Here is a 21,039-nt window from a genome sequence, read left to right on the forward strand (position 1 = left end):
AGTTGCCGACTTTAAACAAACTAATGAGATTAATGTCTGGTTGACAACCATAATTTTGACGTATTCTCTTTAATTACTACCAATTTTAATACACCCCATAAATAAAAATAAATTTAAATGGCAAAGTTATTAACTCACTACCCAATTTATATTCTAGTCACCAGACTTTAGAGTTAACTTTAGATAATATCACTGAAAGTATGAAAAATGTTATGTGCGTTATCGACTGGTATATATGTAGCACAAATGTATAAAATTAAGGACAGTTGGCCAAACAAACCTGTCCCATGCAACGATAGATGACACGTCATAGGCAAGTGCTTTCCTCCATCTCCATTCACCTTTACCTCCTGATTGAGGCAAACACACATTCAAGAAAGTTGGGGGAGTAAAGGGCTTTCCCACTTGGGCATCATTTGCGCTTCACGCAGGTGGCGTGCGAAGATTTTGTGCATCCCAAAATCCTGGGGCGCCGCGCGCTATCGCGTGCGTCGTGCGTGGTGACGCGTAAATGATGTCGCGTAAATGACGCGCAAATGACGCACAAGTGGGACAGGCCCTTAAGGACTAAAATATCTGAAAACCTAAATTCCTCTCTGTTCCCCTCAGATAATCTAAATTTGTCCTGGAGATGAACCAAGTGTTCACTTCCATAGGATGTGAACAACACTCCAGTCATGATCTGGTCCAGCTACCTCATACAAACCTTTTATCTATTACAAGATATACAAACAGTGCACCATTCACCATGCCAAGTGGCAACGTACTCCAGCAGTATTAGTAGTGGTTTATTGTAACATGTGCTGAGATACTGTGAAGAGCGTACTGTGCACAAGTACAATCAAGCCATACAGGTAGTGCAAAGGGAAAAATACCAGAGTGTTGAATATAGTTTTACAGCATGAAAGTGTTATTGCAGAGAAAAAGTCCAAGATCCACAATGAAGTAGGATTGAAGATTGGGACTACTCCCTAGTTTATGGGAGGACAGTTCTGATTATAAGCTGCCAGGGAAGAAGCTGCTCCTGAATCAGTGGTATGTGCTTTTAAGCTTTTCTGTCTTTTGCCCAACTGGGCAAGGGGAGAAGAGGGAATTACCAGGATGAGGAATGGGAAATATATTGGGTGCTGTCCTGAGGCATCATGAAGTGTAGATGGAGTCAATGGTGGGGAGGTTGAGCTGTGTGATGGACTGGGTTACATCCACAAATCTATGCAATTTCTTGCGGTCTTCGGCAGAGTTATTGCCAAACCAAGCTATGATGCATCCTCACGGTATGTTTTCTGCAATTAATCTTTACAAGTTGGTATGAGCTGCTTGAGACATGCCAATTAATTTAGTTCTGAGGAAGGAAGGTGTTGGTATTCTTCCTTGGCATCTGCCTTATTGGGAAATAATAAACTAGCAAACTTCTTCTCCTGCGGCAGTTAGAGTCATAGAGTGGTAGAGTGTGGAAACAGGCCCTTCGGCCCAACTCACCCACACCAGCCAACAATGTCCCAGCTACTCCAGTCCCACTTGCCTGCGCTTGGTCCATAGCCCTCCAAAACTGTCCTATCCATGTACAGGTTGAAAATGAAATGCTTTCGTGACAGTGCGGGGTGGAGAAGACTTGTGCTGTGTGGTGACTCAACAGCTACCAATGGTCAGAACAGTGTTCATTCTTGTTCCAAAGGCAAGGAGACAATTGAATACCAAGCACTTCTGCAAGAACACACACACACTCATACACACACACACACACACACACACACACACACACACACACACACACACACACACACACACACACACACACACACACACACACACACACATGTGCGCACACACAAGACACCAGAACACGAGTTATTTTAAGGTGAGGAAGTGCTGCTTACAATTTATCGTATGGATTTGACACAGTGGGACCAAAGGAATACATGATTAGAGGATATTCTCTATTGTAGCCATATTTCCACATTTTCTAATAACATTGAATGTCGTTCAGCTAAACAAGTCATCCCATCAAGTCTATTCCAGCTCATACACAAATCCCATTTCCCATGAGTTTTTCTTGTTACCTATTCTCCTCACATTCCATCAACAACTCCATAATTTTAACACTGGCCTACATACTGGAAATAATTGCCAATGGCTAATTAACTGCTAACCTGCACATCTTTAGGTTGTGGGAGGAAATGGAGCAGCCAGAAGGAACCCAGCACGCTCAGAGAGAATGGACAGATAATGTTTCCGGTCCGGACTGATGGAGTAACCAAGGCTGGAGGCATTAGTACCTCCACCCTTCTCTCCCCCACCGGACTCACCTGCTAAACAGCCCCTCCTTATCTGCATCCACCTATCACTTGCCACCTCTTGCCCATACCCCTTCCCCTCACCTCTTTCTACCAGCTATCTCCTCTGCTTCATCAGTCTGAGGATAGGTCCTGTCCCATAACGGTGTCTGTCCATTTCCATCTGGGGAGTGTTGTAGAGCAGAGGGATCTTGGAGCGCAGGTGCATGGTTCCTTGAAGGTGGATTCACAAGTAGATTGGGTGGTCAAAAAGGCTTTTGGCACTTTGGCCTTCATCAGTCAGAGTATTGATTATAGAAGTTGGGAGGTCATGTCGCAGTTATATAAGACGTTGGTCAGACCACATTTAGAGTATTGTGTTCAGTTCTGGGCACCATGTTAAAGGAAAGAGATTGTCAAGCTGGAAAGGGTACAGAGAAGAATTACGAGATTGTTGCCACAACTGGAGGCTCTGAGCTATGGGGAGAGGTTGAGTAGGCTGGGAGTCTATTCCTTGGAGCACAGGAGGATGAGGGGTGATCTTGTAGAGGTATATAAAACTATGAAAGAAATAGATCGGTAGAGTCTCTTGCCCAGAGTATGTGAATGGCAGACAAGGGGACATAGGTTTATGGTGAAGGGGAATCTGAGGGGTAACCTTTTCATACAAAGGGTGGTGGGGGTATGGAACAAGCTGCCAGAGGAGGTAGTTGAGAAAGGGACTATCCCAACATTTAAGAAACAGTTGGACAGGTGCATGGATAGAACAGGTTTGGAGGGATATGGGCCAAACGCCGGCAGGTGGGAATTGTGCAGCTGGGACATGTTCGCGGTGTGGGCAAGTTGGGCTGAAGGGTCTGTTTCCACGCTGTATTAATCTATGACTATGACACAAGAAACTGCGGATGCTGGACTCTTGAGCACAATACACATGCTGGAGGAAATCAATGAGTCAGGCAGTATCTGTAGGGGGACGTTTTGAGTCAGGACCCTTCTTCAGACTTAACCCTGCACTGCCTATCAAAAATGTTGACTCCAGGTAGAAGCATTCAGGGACATTTTGTTTGTCCACATGTAGGCTGCTGTTTACCACAATACACAAGAACCTGTACAATTAGAAATAAGAGTGATCATAACTGTAACTCCAAATAGGCCAGAGAAACAGAAAATCAGCAGCAAACATGGGAAATGTTGAACGAGAAAGAACCAAAGTGGTTCCCAACGTCCCGGGAAAAACAGGAAAAAAATTCATTTACATGGCACCTTTCACAACAGAGGGTTTGGTGACCAATTTGATGCTTTTTTTTGCAAAATCACAATTATAATGTAGGAAATGCGGCAGCATATTTTGCACAGTGATCTCCCAATCTAACGCAGTAATAAAGTCCAGAGTAGTTGCGTAAGCAGTATTGATTTGTGGATAAATAATAGCATGGAGGTAATAGCAGAACTCCCATATGATTTGACAAAATAGTGTAAGAGTCTTTTATGTGTGACCCGAGGCAGTAGACCATGAATGTGAAGCATCGTGTAATCTCCAATAACACAGCAATCAACTACAGGTCCACCCCAGTTGATGAGCACCTGACTTGTGTACAGCCCATACATATGAACCAGCATTCTGGAGGGCAGGCGGGTGGATCTGTTGGCTGCTGCAGGGCTGCAGGCATCTTCTGCATTTCGGACTTGTAACCTGTTCGGGTTACGGACACTTCTCAGCAACGAGCCCTTATCTTAACCTAAGGAGAACCTGTAAATAAATCTGGAAATAGAGCAGGTCTCATAAAGGGGCTGTCCCACTTGGGCGACCTAATTGGTGAGTTTAGAAGCGTTTAGGAGAGTTTGAAAAAATGTCATGTAGAAGACCTCCTTCGACCTCCTTCGACTATGTTGAAGACTAGCTTCGACTAGCTACGACTAGCTATGACTAACTTCGGGGAAAATTGGCCACCGAATAGTGGAGAGTGAAGACGACCTCCTTCGATCTCCTTCGACCTCCCTTCGACTATGATGAGGCTATCTACGGCTACCTTCGACTACCTTCGATTACCTTCAACTACCCTTGATTACCTACGACTAACATGCCGACCTACTATGACTAAACCTACGAGTAAAAAAAGTATCAATGTATTCCATGGTGACCTTTTTTTACTTGCGGGCACTTTTCAACATGTTAAAAAATACGCCGCGACCTAGCTGAGGCCTCGAGTACACGGGGACTACTCTCGAGCATGAAGGAGAGTTACAAAGACCTCCTAGGACCTCGTGTTGACCAGCTGCGAGTATGAGTCGAAGGTAAACTCGCGAGAACTCGCAGATTAGGTCGCCCAAGTGGGATAGCCCCTTAAGTGGTGAAACAACTAGATTACTGTTGAAATCCCTTTCATTAAGGTTCTTCATTACCTGGGTCTGTAATCTAGACCCACCAACCTGGTTAGCTCCCTCCTTGCTTCATGGACAAACTGTGCTGGGAAGGTATACATTCTGTCAACTAACAAATAAAAGTAAGTATAGGAAGGAACTGCAGATGCTGGTTTACACCGAAGATAGACACAAAATGCTGGAGTAACTCAGCGGGCCAGGCAGCATCACTGGATAAAAGGAATAGGTCACGTTTTGGGTCGAGACCCTTTTTCAGTCTGCCAATAAAATTAAGTTCTGTCCTTCCAGAACTAAAATATACCAGAGGCTCCACATTGCCTTTATGCCAAATAAGTTCCAAGGTGTCAAGTAATAAGTGTAGAGTAATTAAATGTTAACCAAAAGGCCTTTATTAAATCAGTTCAATAGCCGGAACAGGTTTCTGTTTTATCACCAGCACAGTCCATTAAATTGCCCGGAATGAATATATAGTCCCAACCTTGCTGGTGTCGTAAATTCCTTAAGTTACAGTGACTTTTCTAAATGCATGTTACTCAGTTGTAGATGTATTTTCACATTTATTATCTAGGTCTGACTATCATAGCTTCCTGTGTGTGACGAGCCATCTATACAGCAATGAAGGGAAAATTATGACTATTATGTCATACCTGCCACAATAGAGCTAGAACTTGGTCACAAAGTTGAATTTGCTGACGGTGAAGGCATGGGCCCTAGTTCTGCCGGTTCGTTGATTGCATAGAGCAGTCTTTGACCCAAGCCTAAATTGATGAGTTGCACATTGGTGCAGGAGACAGCACTATTGCATCAATGTAACTGAGAAAGAGTTGGGGAGTGGTGCCAGAATAGGTTTGGAATAGGCTAGGCTTGCAGCACAGAATGCCACAGGAGATACTTTTCCCCCCCCATGGCTATCAAACTGCACAACTCCCCCCCTTCTGTTGTGGGGTAGACTGACAACTCCCCCTCCCCCTCCCAAATTCAAACATAGATAGTTTCCATAAAATGTCCAAATGCTAAAATTACAGAGTTTCAGCTTTCCATTTATTATATTGGGCAATAAATCATAGATAATTACTCGTTATGTTCATGTTAATGACTGAACTTATCTCCTCACACCTTGACTCCATCTTGTCCTCCTTGTCCACTGCCTTCCCACCCACATCTGAGGCAAGCTCTTCACCGTTTCAAAAACTTGCAATCCTTTGGCTCCCACAGTCTCATCTTTACTATGGACGTGCAGTCTCTACACATTACCATCTCTCTGGAGAACATGGTGAGGTTTTGGGTTGGAATCCTTCTTCAGATAAGAGGTATAATACGTTGTCCCTACACACCCCTCCCTCACCACCATCCACAGACCTAAACAGCCCTTCCAGGTGAGTCAGAGATTCACCTGAATCTACACCAACCTCATCTATTGCATTCAATGTTCTCAATATTGCCTCTTCCTCGTCAGTGAGACTGAAGGCAGATTAGGTGATCACCTAGTTGCTGAGCACCTGCACTCTGTTTGCAATGGCTATCTGGATTGTATGGTTACTTGCCATTTTAATTCTCCTTCCTATTCCTACACATACCTGTTTGCCCTCAGCCTCCTGCACTAGAAGCCAACTAACCTACAAACCTGTAAGTCTTTGGAGTGTGGGATCTCAGAGGAAACCCACGCAGGTCACGGTGAGAACGTGCAAACTCCGTAAAGACAGCACCGGTGGTCAGGATCGAACCCGCGTCTCCGGCACTGTAAGGCAGCAACTCTACCGCTGCACCACCGTGCCGCCCGGTGGACCCAGCTGGTAGCAGTGATGCTGGGGATTGGCCTCTCCTGGCCCGTCAGCAGTGATTGGGACCAGAGTGGCATCCAAGAGAGGGAGTGCTCTCACAGCAGTAAAATCATTGCTATAGTTTCCAGTATAATTTGTGGAAATTCTGTTTTATATTGTTCCCATCTGTATGCCACAACAGTTGCCAGAATGGTTCCAGGAATCATTGGCTACCACTGCAAGGATTGATTTTGGATCCTGGGCAAAAGAAAGTTGGGAGCAGATATGATAGTAGGGTTCAAGGACTTTGGTTCTGACAAAGAGTCTTTAGTTTCGTTTAGTGATGCAGTGCAAAAGTAGGCCCTTCGGCCCACCGAGTCCACACCGACCAGCAATTCCTGCACATTAACACTATCCTACACCTACGATGGACAATTGGCACATACCAAGCCAATCAATCTACAAACCCGAAGATCTTGGAGAAAACCCACATGGTCACAGGGAGAACGTACAAACTCCATACAGGCAGCACCCGTAGTCAGGATCGAACCCTGGTCTCTGGCGCTGTAAGGCAGCAACTCTACCGCTGCGCCACCATGCCGCCCAAATATCTTCAACCTTATTTTTTCATCTGTTTCTGTTTCTACAGGTAGAGTCATAGAGTGAGCACAAAAACAGGTCATTTGGCCCAGAAAATCTGTGACATCTTTCAAACACTCATTTACTCCAATGTTATAGTCATTATTTTGTGTGCAAGTTGAGGGGCGTCAAATCAACATGGACCTAGGAGATGTCATTTAGGCTCACTATACACTGCAAGGTTTCATTGTAAATGTCAGATTCTAACCCAAACTGAGCATGCTTTTTCTGATCGATCAATAAATAAAGTATATTGGTCACATTATTTGATTTGACGTGGCAGCTTGAAATTCAACTGCATGATGGTAAAAGATTACAAGGAACAGTCACACATTGCAGCAAATCAATGTTATAACACCACAGAGGAGAATGATGGACTAAGGCAGAGATAAGCTGATCATCCCAATCGATGTCATCTGTGACAACAAACGTGAGCACTGAGGAATACCTAATGGGATGTGGTGCAAAGACGTAAAAACAACGTGATTCTCAAAAGCAGAAGAAGGCCACTGAGCCTTTTCTACCACTTTTCATGGAGAAAAATAATCACTCACACAAATTTAAACTCACACAAATTCAGCCTGAAGAAAGGTCTCAACCAGAATTGCCACCTATTCCTTTTCTCCAGAGATGCTGTCCGACCCGCTGAGTTGCTCCAGTTTTTTGTGTGAATAATCACTCACACAAATTCATTCTCAGGACATACAGACACTTATTTGTTCAATTGATGCTTCCCCTTGGTGAGGGGGAGAAATTCCTATTCACTTTACTGGTACAGTCCACACACTCATTCACCAATTGTACAACCAATGATAATTTTACACGTGTTTAGAGATAAGGTAAAGCACCATCATTGATATACAGATCTTCATTTATCGTCCCCTGACACTCAGTCTGAAGGAGGGTCTCTACCCGAAACATCATCTATTACTCTTCTCCAGAGATGCTGCCGGACCTGCTGAGTTACCTCGGCTTTTTGTATCTATCTTCATTTATCACTACTTGAACAATCCAAGAGAAGAAGGCATGTGGACATGCCTGTCCCGCTGAGTTACTCCAGCTTTTTGTAAATATCTTTGATGTAAACCAGCATCTGCAGTTCCATCTTAGCCATAGAAAGCATGCTGTTGGGTTGCATCACAGCTTGGTTTGGGGGTCGTTCAGCCAAGGTACAAGAATTGTGGATGTAGTTAAGTCCACCACACATACCAGACTTCCCATCATTGACTTCATCTACACTTGAAAGCAACCAACATAAACAAAGGCTTGTCCGGTCATTCCTTCTCCCTGCTGCCAACCAGCGGAAAGTGCAGAAGCTTGTAAGCGCGCACCAGCAGACTCAGGAACACCTTCTTCCCCTCCCCTGTCAGACTTCGGGATGGTCCTTCCATTATTTAGAGTACCTCTAAATGCAGACATTGGACTTTGTCTCTGGAACTGATATGAATGGTGAGAATTATATTTTGCACTCTGTACCTTTCCTTTTGCTCCATCCACTGTGCTTGAGTTTGACCTGATTGTATCAATGTATAGTATATCTGATCTGTTTGGATTGCATATAAAACAAAGCTTTTCACTGCACCTAAGTACTTATGACGATAATAAACCTAACCCTAAATTCCTTAATAATTGATGACTTTGATAAAATTATTGTTAAACTTCTGCATGGCAATCTGTCTCATAATCCAAGTTGTATTTATAGAAAGATAATAAATGATGGCAGCCCAGTTTCATAGATGACCAGTCGCATGCAGACAATTTAAACACCTGCTGAAATCTCTACTTTCTTTATCTGGCCGCCAAGAACTACGTCAATAATTAGTCTTCATGAGAAACTTTGAATATCAATCCCTTGCGAGTAACATTATTAGTTGTTCTCTAAAAGTCGATGGAAATGTCACTGTCCATTGTTTAAAAAAAAAAAAGATCAGGCAAGATCGCTAAATATGATAATAATGATAATAATAATGGATGGGATTTATATAGCGCCTTTCTAATACTCAAGGCGCTTTACATCGCATTATTCATTCACTCCTCAGTCACACTCGGTGGTGGTAAGCTACTTCTGTAGCCACAGCTGCCCTGGGGCAGACTGACGGAAGCGTGGCTGCCAATCTGCGCCTACGGCCCCTCCGACCACCACCAATCACTCACACACATTCACACACAGGCAAAGGTGGGTGAAGTGTCTTGCCCAAGGACACAACGACAGTATGCACTCCAAGCGGGATTCGAACCGGCTACCTTCCGGTTGCCAGCCGAACACTTAGCCCATTTTGCCATCTGTCGTCACAATGATCAATTTAAAAAAAAATCCATGCTGATCAGTTAAAGATGTCTCTGATCAAATGAACATTGAAGGCATATTACTCTGCCCCTTGATTTTAATTAGTAATTTCCTGACAATAGACCTCCTATAAATGGCATTGTAATCATTGTACCTTTTTCTGTCAGTGAGATGAGAAAGAGAAGGTTTATCTCAGTTTGATTAAATTGAATCACTTTTTTAAGGAGGATTGAAAAAGCATCAAAAAACAAAATATCATATTTGTTCTCATCAAACGCCTATTTAGGATCTCAGCACTAATGCCCTTGCAGGCTGTCTTTTGGAAACTGCTATCTTATCCTGTTATCACCATTGTTACTGTGCAATGTGAGTAATATCCTGTATTCTGCACATGTCTTCTCAGGAGTTCCATAATTGAAAAAATGTCCCCGTAACATTAGACAAGCAACCTTTGAACATGAATGTGAAACTACATCCAAAACAGTTAACCAGCAGACACATTGTTTTCTCGTAGCTACTTTGCCAGTTTTCCACTTCCAGATAAGTGAAGCACACATGTGGTGGACAGATGTCCCACAGATGTACAAAATATACACAATGGCTTAAAGAAGAATCTGGATTCTAATATTCAACGCACAGAAGGCAAAGGCCTAGTGCTGATAAATAGGATTAATATAGTTGTATGTCATAAATATTATCTTTCACTAATTACCCCAAGCTTAAAACTGTGGCAGTTTTCCACCCACTTCCACCCACAGATGCTGCATGACCCATTGAGTTCTTCCCGGTAATTGTTTATTGCTCCAGACTCCAGATTCCAGTATCTGCAATCTCTTGCAATCCAGCCTTCTTAACATAGTTGATGTCATGGTTGTGGACGTGGTGAGCCAAAGAGTGTGTTTTTGTGCTTCATGTATGGTGCAATGACTCGGTGAATAAATCCTTTCAGATACATGCACTTCATGATTTGCTAAACAAGTAAAACTTAATTTCCACGTAAAACTTGAAAGAAATAAAATTTGGACTCCAGTAGATAGGCCGTAGATCTGAACTGGAAGATCAGGAATGTGAACTCAAGGGGCATTTTGACTTCATAATTGGAGGTGGATGCAATCAGGGGTGGAGCATTGCTCCCTAAAATAGGGTGTTTTAACGTTCTCGTGAATTCTTGATTGAAAGAGGTGGCACAGGCAGAGCCGCTGCCTCACCACAGCCGCTACCACAGACCCCGGAGATCCCGAAGAAAACCCACACAGGCCACTGGGAGAATGTACAGACTCAGTACAGACATCACCCATAGTCAGAAATGAACCGGGGTCTCTGGCGCTGTAGGGCAGCAACTCTACCGCTGCACCATCATGCCACCCATCTCCGATCTTCACCTCCTATCTTTCACTGCTGAGATTTAGGATTAGGAGGCCACTCTGGGGAAAATGCGAGCAGAAATGGATTAGTGAATTTAGTAGCAGAAAGCAATCCATTTCCTTGCTGAAGGATATGTTTCTGGAAGGCCAGAAATGGCCAGAGATGGCCCTTCTGGCTGGGAATATTTTGGAGTGACCTTGACCTGAAGGAATTGTGTTGTGATGCACATGGCCCAGCTTTAGAATGGCGTGGAGGGACAGCCACAAGTTCCCTCATGTTGAAACTTCTCAGGACACATTCTAACTAGTTAAAATTCTGAAGAAGTGTCCAAGTAGAACCTGAACCACTAGGGGCGCCGCATTGATGGCAGCCTCTGCCTACAGTCTGTTTTTAAAACTTTTTTTAATTTTTAGTCTGTTTTAAAAGTGTGATTTGGAGGATTCTTTAATTTTTCTATGTGGGGGAGGGGGGTAAGGTAAGGGGGAAACCGTTTCCCAGTCACTTCCTGGTGAGGATGCGACTATTCTCCGAGTCTCGTCCTCGCCCCCCCCCCCCTCGCGGCCTACCACCTGGATTGGCGCTGTCTTTCCTGCCGGGGAGCAGACCAAAGCTTCAGCGGCGGCGGCGCAGCACTGGATCCACCGTGGAGCGGGCGGATGCCTACCTTGATCGCCGTTTGAAGCTCCGGAGTGCTGGGCCTGCTGCTTCAACATCTTGGTGCTGGGGTTTTGAGAGCTCCCAGCGCGGGTGGCGCTGACCAACATCGAGTAGTCCTGGGACCCTTTGCCGAGGGCCACCAGCATTGAATCTCCGACCAGCACGGCCTGTGGACTTCGGGAGCCGCGGACTCCGGTAGGAAGTGGCCGATTCAGATATCCAAGCAGTTGAGGTGGTTCTCCCGTTCCGACGTCGGAGTTCCATTATCCCGGCGTGAGGGCCTGAACATTGGGCCGCCCGTGGCGGCAACTGCGAGGGGTTCGGGAGCCCCCTGACCACGGATGAACAATGGTGAACAACGGAGGAGGATGACTGAATTTTGGAGCCTTCCCTCACAGTGGAAACTTTGATCCCGCTGTGTGGGGATGTCTGTGTTAAAGACTATCGTGTTCTGTGCTCTTTATTATTCGTATGGCTGTATGGTGACAACACATTTCACTGTAGCAATTGGTACATGTGACAAATAAATGTATCTTGTATCTTGTATCTTGACCCGAAACGTTGTCTGTCCATTTCCCTCTATGGATGCCGCCTGACCCTCAGTTCCTCCAGCCTTTTGCATTTGCTTTAAATCCCAGCATTTACAGTTTCTTGTGTCTCCAGTTCACAGGGCAGACTGGCTGAAAATAGGGCTGGGTAGTCCCAAGCTTCTGAGTAATGAGAACTATACTGGGATATTTGCCAGAGTATTATGGGCATACCATATAAGGGAATGGTAACATGCTTTCATCAGATGAATATGTGGAGATTATTCTGATCTCCTGAAACTAAAAAAAATGTATGGACTATTTAACATTCCACACAGAGGTTGTTCTCCTTATGTTGAAGCCGATGCATTAAAGTAAATATATTTTTCAAAGGCATCTGAATTTTATTTTTAAACTTTCTATCCAGTCAACTAATCTCTGAGTTACATCAATGAACAGAATACATACTCTTGTGTTTGATTTTAGGAATACATTCTGTGTAAAGTAGACAAAGCAACCTTGGTGTGTGTGTGTGTGTGTGTGTGTGTGTGTGTGTGTGTGTGTGTGTGTGTGTGTGTGTGTGCGTGCGTGCGTGTGTTTGTATGTGTGTATATATATGTGTGTGTGTATATATATATTTGTGTGTGTGTGTGTGCGCGCGCGTGTGTGCATTTGTGTGTGTGTGTATGTGTGTGTGTGTGCATATGTACGTGTGTGTGTGTGTATGTATATGTGTGTGTGTGTGTGTGTGTGTGTGTGTGTGTGTGTGTGTGTGTGTGTGTGCCTAACCAAAGACTTTAAAGAGAAGGAACAAAGGAAGATGAAAGAAAAGGGGATGAAAAAGCAGACATGAAAGCAAAGATGAAAGACAGGATAAAATGCTCAGCAAAATAACCTAACGTTTTACTGCTGTGACTGTTAATTATGAAGTAGCCATTCAACTAATTGTTGGTTGCTTGATAAAAGTTTCTACCTTCAATGGACAATGATCCGTTACACTGTGACCAGTAATTATCACACCTGGGGATATACTGCCCCATTATTTTCATAGTAAATTATAGGATATTACTGTCTCATATTATCCCCAAGGACACTCTTAATGCATGAAAATTGACTGCTTCCTTCAGTAACTTCCATCAATCATTGTACGCTGGCTATTTTTAAATAGTTGTCAAATTTGTGAAGACAGCTCTCATGAAGCGTGGCAGGTTGACATAAAACAGAAACACCTCTACACAAGGAAGAGGAAAAATCAATATGCAAAAATAAAGTTAGGAACATTACCAACCCCTATCTGCCAGAGCCATCATTGTTTAAAACATCTCACTGATGTGGATGGTTCAATGGTTTCTTTATTGTTTTATGTACCAGGTACAGTCAAATACATTTTTTGCATACAGCTCAGCAAAATTATCCCCGTACATAAGCACAATTGCCTTGGTCAGTGCAGACTGCACAGAACAGTCCATATGCAAGAGATGACATTTTGGCACCATTTTGCAGTCCCAGCTGCAGCTGGCCACGAAGGCCTCCATTTCAGTCGTCCTGCAATCCATAGCCGTGGCCATCTTTAGCCCTAGTTCCCCAGGAGGCACCTCCCTCAGCTGTCCTCGAGGGTGTGGAAGGTAAGACCCCCCCCCCCCCCCCCCCAGTTCTTCTCACCAGGCCACATGTCCAGCGTCTACTGCCGTTGTCGTTTCCTTCTATCCCCTGTCTGATTCCCGGTCCACGGGGCCAGCTCGGTGGTCGTTCCTCTCCAAGGTGAGCCGAGCCCTAGGCTGCTGCGGGGCCTCCAGCGTCCCTTTCCGCCATCAAGGCCCTGCACTGTCTCCCGCCACCGGTCCGCTTACCGGTCCTGTTCAACTCCCTTGGCAGAGGCCGGGCTCGGCAGCAACCTCTCAAGGCTGGTTCTCATTACTGCAGCAGCAGGTCGGGCCTGTTGGCTGGCTTGCTGCAGCAGATACAAGAGGCTGCAGATGCTGGGATCTTAAGCAAAATACAAACTCCCGGAGGAACGCAGTGGGGTCAGGCAGCATCTGTGGAGGAAATGGATAGATGGTGTTCCAGGTCAAGTCCCTTCTTCAAAATTGGGGTCCTACTGATTGGTATTACCTTCAGGACCACAGGCTATAATACAGCATGAAACGCAAGGTATTCACTGGATACTACACCTGTTCATTCCTTCCTCAGTAATTTGTTTTCCTCAATTCCATCTCAAATGTACCCTGCACCAACAAGCACATCAGAGGATTACTGGGCAGCGATTGTTTCCCTGCCCAGTGCTGGGCTTGTGCTGTGTTTGAACATAGAACGGTACAGTGCATGAACATATCCTTCGGCCCACAATGACTGCGCGGAACATGATGCTAAATTAAACTACAAGTGTTCCATATCCCTCCACTCCCTGCATATCATTGTGCCTGGATGCCCAAAAGCCTCTTAAATTACTATTATCCTACCTGCCTCCTCCACTATCATCTGTGTAAAAACTTTCCCCGCCCATCTTCTTTAAACATCGCCCCTCTCACCTTAAAGCTATACCCACCAGTCTTTGACATTTCCAACCTGGGAAAAAAAGCTTCTGCTAATCTATACCTCTCATAATTTTATATACTTCTACTTGGTCTCCTCTTAACCTGGGATATTCTAAAGAAAACAATCTAAGTTTGTCCAACCTTTCCTTATAGCTAATACCTATTAATCCAGGCAGCATTCTGGTAAACCTCTTCTGCATCCTCTACAAAGCCTCCTCATAATCAGCCAATATGAATCCAATATGAATGAGTAGGTGTGTCTGTAACATAACACTTGCACTTCCTCTCTTCCCTCTCAATCACAATCAGATTAAGCTATAAAATATGAGTAGAACAGAAAGAACCACTTGACTATTCCAGATATCCAGACCTAAACTCTACATTTCGGGGCAGAACAGTGGTGCAGCAGTAGATTTGTTGCCTTACTGCGCTTCCAGCGCCAGAGACCCGGGTTCGATCCTGGCTACAGGTACTTGTCGGAATTTGTACATTCTCCCTGTGACCACATGGGTTTTCTCCGAGAGCTTCAGTTTCCTCCCACACTCCAAAGATGTACAGGTTTGTAGTTTAATTGGCTTAGTATAAATCTAAAAATTGTCCTTAGCGTAGGATAGTGTGTTAACATGGGGTGATTGCTGGTCGGTGCGGACTCGGTGGGCCGAAGGGCCTGTTTCCACGCTGTATCTCTAAACTAAACTAAACTAAACTATGAGAGAAGAAACATTTAACATACAATATGCTTAAAGGAGGTTTGGTCGAAATGGAAAACCCTTCCAGTTCAGTTTATATGAAACCAGAATTAACGTAATAGGCCTGTCCCACTTAGGTGATTTTTTTGGCGACTGCCGACGACTGTCTTAGTTGTAGCAGGTCGCCGAAAAAACAGCGACTGAACTCCCCTACGACAAAGTCTACAACAACCTATCGCCTAGTCGACATCAAGTTACCGACAACCGGCGACCCATTAGAACGTCCACCTACGACCACACCTACGACAACCTACGTCCATCCGCAACAAGCTACAACAAGGTACGGCCCTGTCAGTGACAACTGAAGCCAACTTAAGACAATTCAGTCGCCAGTTCCTGTCGCCGGGTGAAGTAGGTTGACGCCAATGGAATTCACCAAAGTCAACACCGGGGATAACCTACGTCACCTAATGACAACCTACGTCATCCTGGCGACAACCTATGACAGCACCTACGTCAGGAAAAGACAAGCTACGCTCATTGGCGTCAAGCCGACTGTCGCCAAAAAGTTTCAAACATTTTAGGCAACTATAGCCTAGTCGCCTGAAGTTGCCTAAAAAATCGCCAAAGTGGGACAGGGCCATAAGTTTCTTTTTGAGTTGGAGAAGACAAACATGAACACTTAGATGCAACTTCACTACTTCTGTTTTGAGAGATTTGGCTCTGACTTAATGTTCAGTGTCTACCAGTTAAAATGTAATTCTTACAGGTGATGATCAAAGGCTATGATGCAGCTGCTATGCCTCACTGGGATCAAAGTGTGCTGGATGTGAAAATGGTTTGCTGTGATGTGGCATTCTCTGGTGTGTCTATTGCATATTTACCGGTTACCTGCAGTGACCTGAAAAACACACACGTCACATAACGTAAAGCATGAGTAAACTATAAAGCATCAAACTCAGCTTTTCTTCTTCAGTGGGTTAATGACCAGTGCTCGGTGAAAGAAGGATAGCTTGATTTTATTGATTTTGAAGGCAGTCACTCGTACACCTTATCTCAATCTTAAGATCACTCAGATTGTGAGAGTACCTACACAAAAACATTTCATATAAATTGTAGAAAAGACACTCATTTAATGCAGCACATTTTTCTTCATGTAACCTAATCTGCAGAAGGATCTCGACCTGGAATATCACCCATTCCTCTCTCCAGAGATGCTGCTTGTCTGGCTGAGTTACTGCAGCATTTTGTGTCTATCTTTGGTGTAAACCAGCATCTGCAGTTCCATCCTACACATTTTGTCTGTTCCATTGCATAATCTCCTCAAAGTATGCCTACTTTGAGGAAGTTCTCCTCCTCTATCCGATGAAAGTTCTGCAAATCTGAAGAAGGGCCTCCACCCAAAACGTCACCCATTCCTTCTCTCCAGAGATTCTGCCTGTCCTGCTGAGACTCCAGCTTTTTGTTTCTAGCCAGTCCTAGTTGATGACATATTATCGAACAATGACATAGCCATCAGTTCCTTCCTACCAATATCCACCTCTCCCCACCCGACACTCTTAATTTTACTGACATTTGCATGGAGAAAAGTTCACAAATACCACCAGTTTCTTGATGCCATGGCCAAATGGCGATACTTCATGGAGTAGCAGAGTGAAACAGCTTGGAACCAAGAACTTCAGCCCAACTCATCAATGCCGACCAAGATGACCATCTAAGCTAGTCTTATTTGCCTACATTTGATGCATATCCCTCTAAATCTCTCCTATCCATGTCCCTGGCCGAATGTCATATAATTGTTGTTATTGTTCCTTCCTCAACCAATTCCTGTGACAACTTGTTCCATATAGGCACCACCCTCTGTATGAAATTGTCCCTCAAATCCTTCATCAATCTTTTCCCTCTCACCTTCAACCTATGCCCTTCAGTTATTGATTCCTCTAGGTTTGGAACAAAACTGAGTCATTCACCTTCTCTATGCCTCTCATGAGTCTACATATCTCTATAAGACAACCCCTCAGTTGCCTATGCTCCAGGGAATAAAGTCCTAGCCTACCAACCTTACAATTCAGGACCTCAAGTCCTTACATCATTCTTGTAAATCTTTTTTGCACTCTTTCCAGTTTTATGACATGCTTCCTCTAGCATGGTGACCAAAACTGTGCCTAATACTCTATGTGCTGCCTCAGCAACATCTTGTACAACTGCAACATAACATCCCTACTGTTATAGTCAATACCCTAACTGCTGAAGGCCAGCATGCCAAACACTTCCTTCACCACACTGTCTCTATCTGTGACACCGTCACAGGGAAATATGTACTTGTAATCCTAGGTCCCTCTTTTCTCCAACAGTCCCAGGACCTACCATTCACCAACAGGTCCAACCCTGGTTTGATTTTCCAAAATGCCACACGTTGCACTTATCTAAATTGGACACCATTTGCCATTCCCAGGTCCACCTGCCCAGCCTATCAAGATCCTGGTGACATTTTCTCAACACAGTCATTCCTGGTTATTTCCTTAACCAATATGATATGTATTTTTCAGGATATATCACGGAGCACAAATTTGATCTGAGGACTGTGGTTGATATTCCTTCATCCAAGGACCAGTGCGGTCAATTGTCAAACTCTTGTCTCTGCCCCAGTTGATATCGGCTAACTCAGTTCAGATTGAGAATTAAACTTCTAGTTCCCCTCTCACCTTAAACCTATGCCCTGAAAAATGAGTTAATCTTCTAGTTTAATTCTACTTCAAGCTCTATCGGACTTGATGTGACATTGCCTGATACTTATAACATATAACCATATAACAATGACAGCACGGAAACAGGCCATCTCGGCCCTACAAGTCTGTGCCGAACACTTATTTTCCCCTAGTCCCTCACTTATTTCCCCCTAGTCCCTTATTTTCCCCTACTTCCCTCAGGTGTGGCATTAAAATGCTCATGTTATCAGCTCAAGAAATGTGTGTATCTCTTACTAGTTAATTGGAGATAAAATACGCGTCATGTTAAATCTTTGACTCCCATGAAGTTAACAATATACTTGACTGTTCCAAAGGACGGTCTTTCTTTCTCCCACACATCAACAGTGGTATCAGCTGTTCAAATATTTGTTCAGTCGGTAACTGACACTAGATAGTTAGATTCCAAGGATTTGCATTAACAACAATTTAAAAACCCAGTTGAAATCTTTGTCTCAGCATTTACTTCCAAAGAGCCTTTGACATTTAACAGAGTGGTTCATTTTTCAGTTTCATACCTGTTGCCAGCTCCCAGTCATTCCTTGTACTTTCATTCAGTCCTTACATTCTAATGATCCATTTAGTATGTTTTAGATGATAAACAATGTTACATTTTCACACAAATAATACAATGCGTGGCTTTAGCAGAAAGAAATGCAGGCAACCTACAAAGAATATTAAAAGAAACATCGCATAAAGCAACACAAAGAACTATACAGAAGTGACCAGGGCATATGCAGAGTCATAAGGGATAATATTGCCAAGAAACATAAAAAACTTAATAAGGAAGCATCATGCCTGCTTGATAATGAAGTACATTGAAAGTTGTTCAGATGGTACACTTTCACAACAAAACTAAAACATTTCTTTAAAATATTATTTTATCTTAGTTCAGTCCTCTCTTCAACTAGGTATGACATTCTTAATGGGTTTCAAAATATAGCACAACTTTGAAAAAAATAGAGGCAGTCTTAAAGTATAACAAAGGATCAGAGAGAATTGTGGTACAGTATATCAGAGAGATAGATCTTACAGTATATATCAGGGACCAGAGTGCAGTCCTGAAAGCTTCATTCTGGAACATCAGCAAATACCTGAGAATAGAAAGATTTTAGACAAGTGTAATATTTGCTTTTGGGCCATGTAGTGTTACAGAGCATACAGAGGAAGTGAGCATATCATGGCAACGACTATATAGTTTTAATGTAAGAGGGACAAAGTTTAAAGGAGATGAGCAGAGCAACTTTTTTACACAGGTCCCATTTAAGTATTTCCTCTTTCACCTTAAACCGTATGCCTTCTAATTTTAGACTTTTCCACCTTGGCAATAAGTGCTGGAGTAGCTCAGTAGGTCAGGCAACATCGCTGGAGGACATGGAGAAATAATAATAATAATAATAATAATATCTTTTATTGTCATTGCACGTCAGTGCAACGAGATTTAGTGTGCAGCTCCACTGATGTACAAGAAAGGTAAATAAATACAATACATAAATAAGCAAGCTGAATTGATTGACGTGACCATCTGAGGGAGACTGTCTAAAGGGGGTGAGTGGGGGGGCACTCATTAGGGCCGGTTCAGAGCCGCTATAGCTCTTGGGATAAAACTGTTCCTGAGTCTGGAGGTTCGGGCGTAGAAGGCCTTGTAACGTCTGCCGGAGGGAAGTAGTTGAAACAGACCGTGGCAGGGGTGTGATGAGTCCTTATGGATGCTGAGGGCCTTCCTGAGGCACCGCGTGTGGTAGATGCCCTCCAAGGCTGGTAGCTCTGTCCCGATGATCCGCTGCGCTCTGTTGACGATGCGCTGAAGAGCTCTCCTCTCCGCCTCCGTGCAACTGAGATACCACACAGAGATGCCATACGTTAGTATGCTCTCTGTGGTGCAGCGGTAGAACGTTGTCAGCAGCTGTTGGGGCAGACCAGTCTTTTTTAATGTCCTCAGGAAGAACAGTCGTTGCTGTGCCTTCTTGACCAGCGCGGCGGTGTTCGTGGACCATGTGAGGTCTTCTGAAAAGTGAGTGCCCAGAAACTTAAAGCTGGACACTCTCTCCACACTTTCCCCGTAAATGGAGATTGGGGCGTATTCTCCAGAATGGGACCTCCTGAAGTCAATAATCAGCTCCTTGGTCTTGGAGGTGTTTAGTGCCAAGCTGTTATTGGCGCACCAGTCCGCCAGGTTCTGCACCTCCGCTCTGTAGTTTGTTTCATCACCGTTGGTGATCAGCCCAATCACTGTTGTGTCATCTGCAAACTTCACGATGGTGTTGGTGTCGAATGCAGGGACACAGTCGTGAGTGAAGAGGGAGTAGAGCATGGGGCTTAGTACACAACCCTGTGGTGTGCCGGTGCTCAGGGTGATGGTGGAGGACAGGTGCGGGCACAGTCTCACTGCCTGCGGTCGCTCCGTGAGAAAGTTCAGGATCCAAGCGCATATCGGTGAGCTGAGGCCTAGCTGGTGGAGTTTGGTGATGAGCTTGGTGGGGATGACCGTATTGAATGCAGAGCTATAGTCAATGTAATAGTCAATGGGACCCTTCTTCAGTCAGATGCTGCACAACCTGCTGTTACTCCAGCACTGTGTTTTAGCCAAAATTCCAACATCTGCAGTTCCTTGTTTCAGCATGAATAAAGGACCCACTAGTTATGAAAAGTAGAATTTTGTTAAATGGGTAATTTTCAAGTTGACAATGTGTAACTAGTTGGATGCCATAGAGATCAGTGATGGGGCTTCAGCTGGTTTTCAAGTCATATTAATGAATGTATTATAGGGACATTTGCTCCTGATACAAAAATGCATTGGAGACCAGGTTTTGAGGAGGACATGAAGAATTTGCAAAGAGGTGCCATAATCTAGAACAAGGAGGTATGGCATTAAAGACTTGTCCCTTTGAGATGGAGATGAACAGGAATTTCTTCTCTCAAAGGGTCAAGAATCTTTGGAATTTTCAGCTCTAGAGATCTACTGTGGTGAGTTTGGAGTCAGAAAATCACAGTCATACATAACAGAAGCAGGCCATTCGGCCCAACTCACCTATGCTGACCAAGATGCCCCCAAATGACTTAGTTCCATTTGCCCACCTTTAACCCAATCCCCCTGGAACATTCCTATCCATGTACCTGTGCAAGTGTAATTTAAATTGTAATACCTGCCTCAACCATCTCCTCTGGCAGCTCATTCA

This window comes from Amblyraja radiata, chromosome 11 (assembly GCF_010909765.2).
Source record: "Amblyraja radiata isolate CabotCenter1 chromosome 11, sAmbRad1.1.pri, whole genome shotgun sequence".
NCBI classification, from domain to species: domain Eukaryota; kingdom Metazoa; phylum Chordata; class Chondrichthyes; order Rajiformes; family Rajidae; genus Amblyraja; species Amblyraja radiata.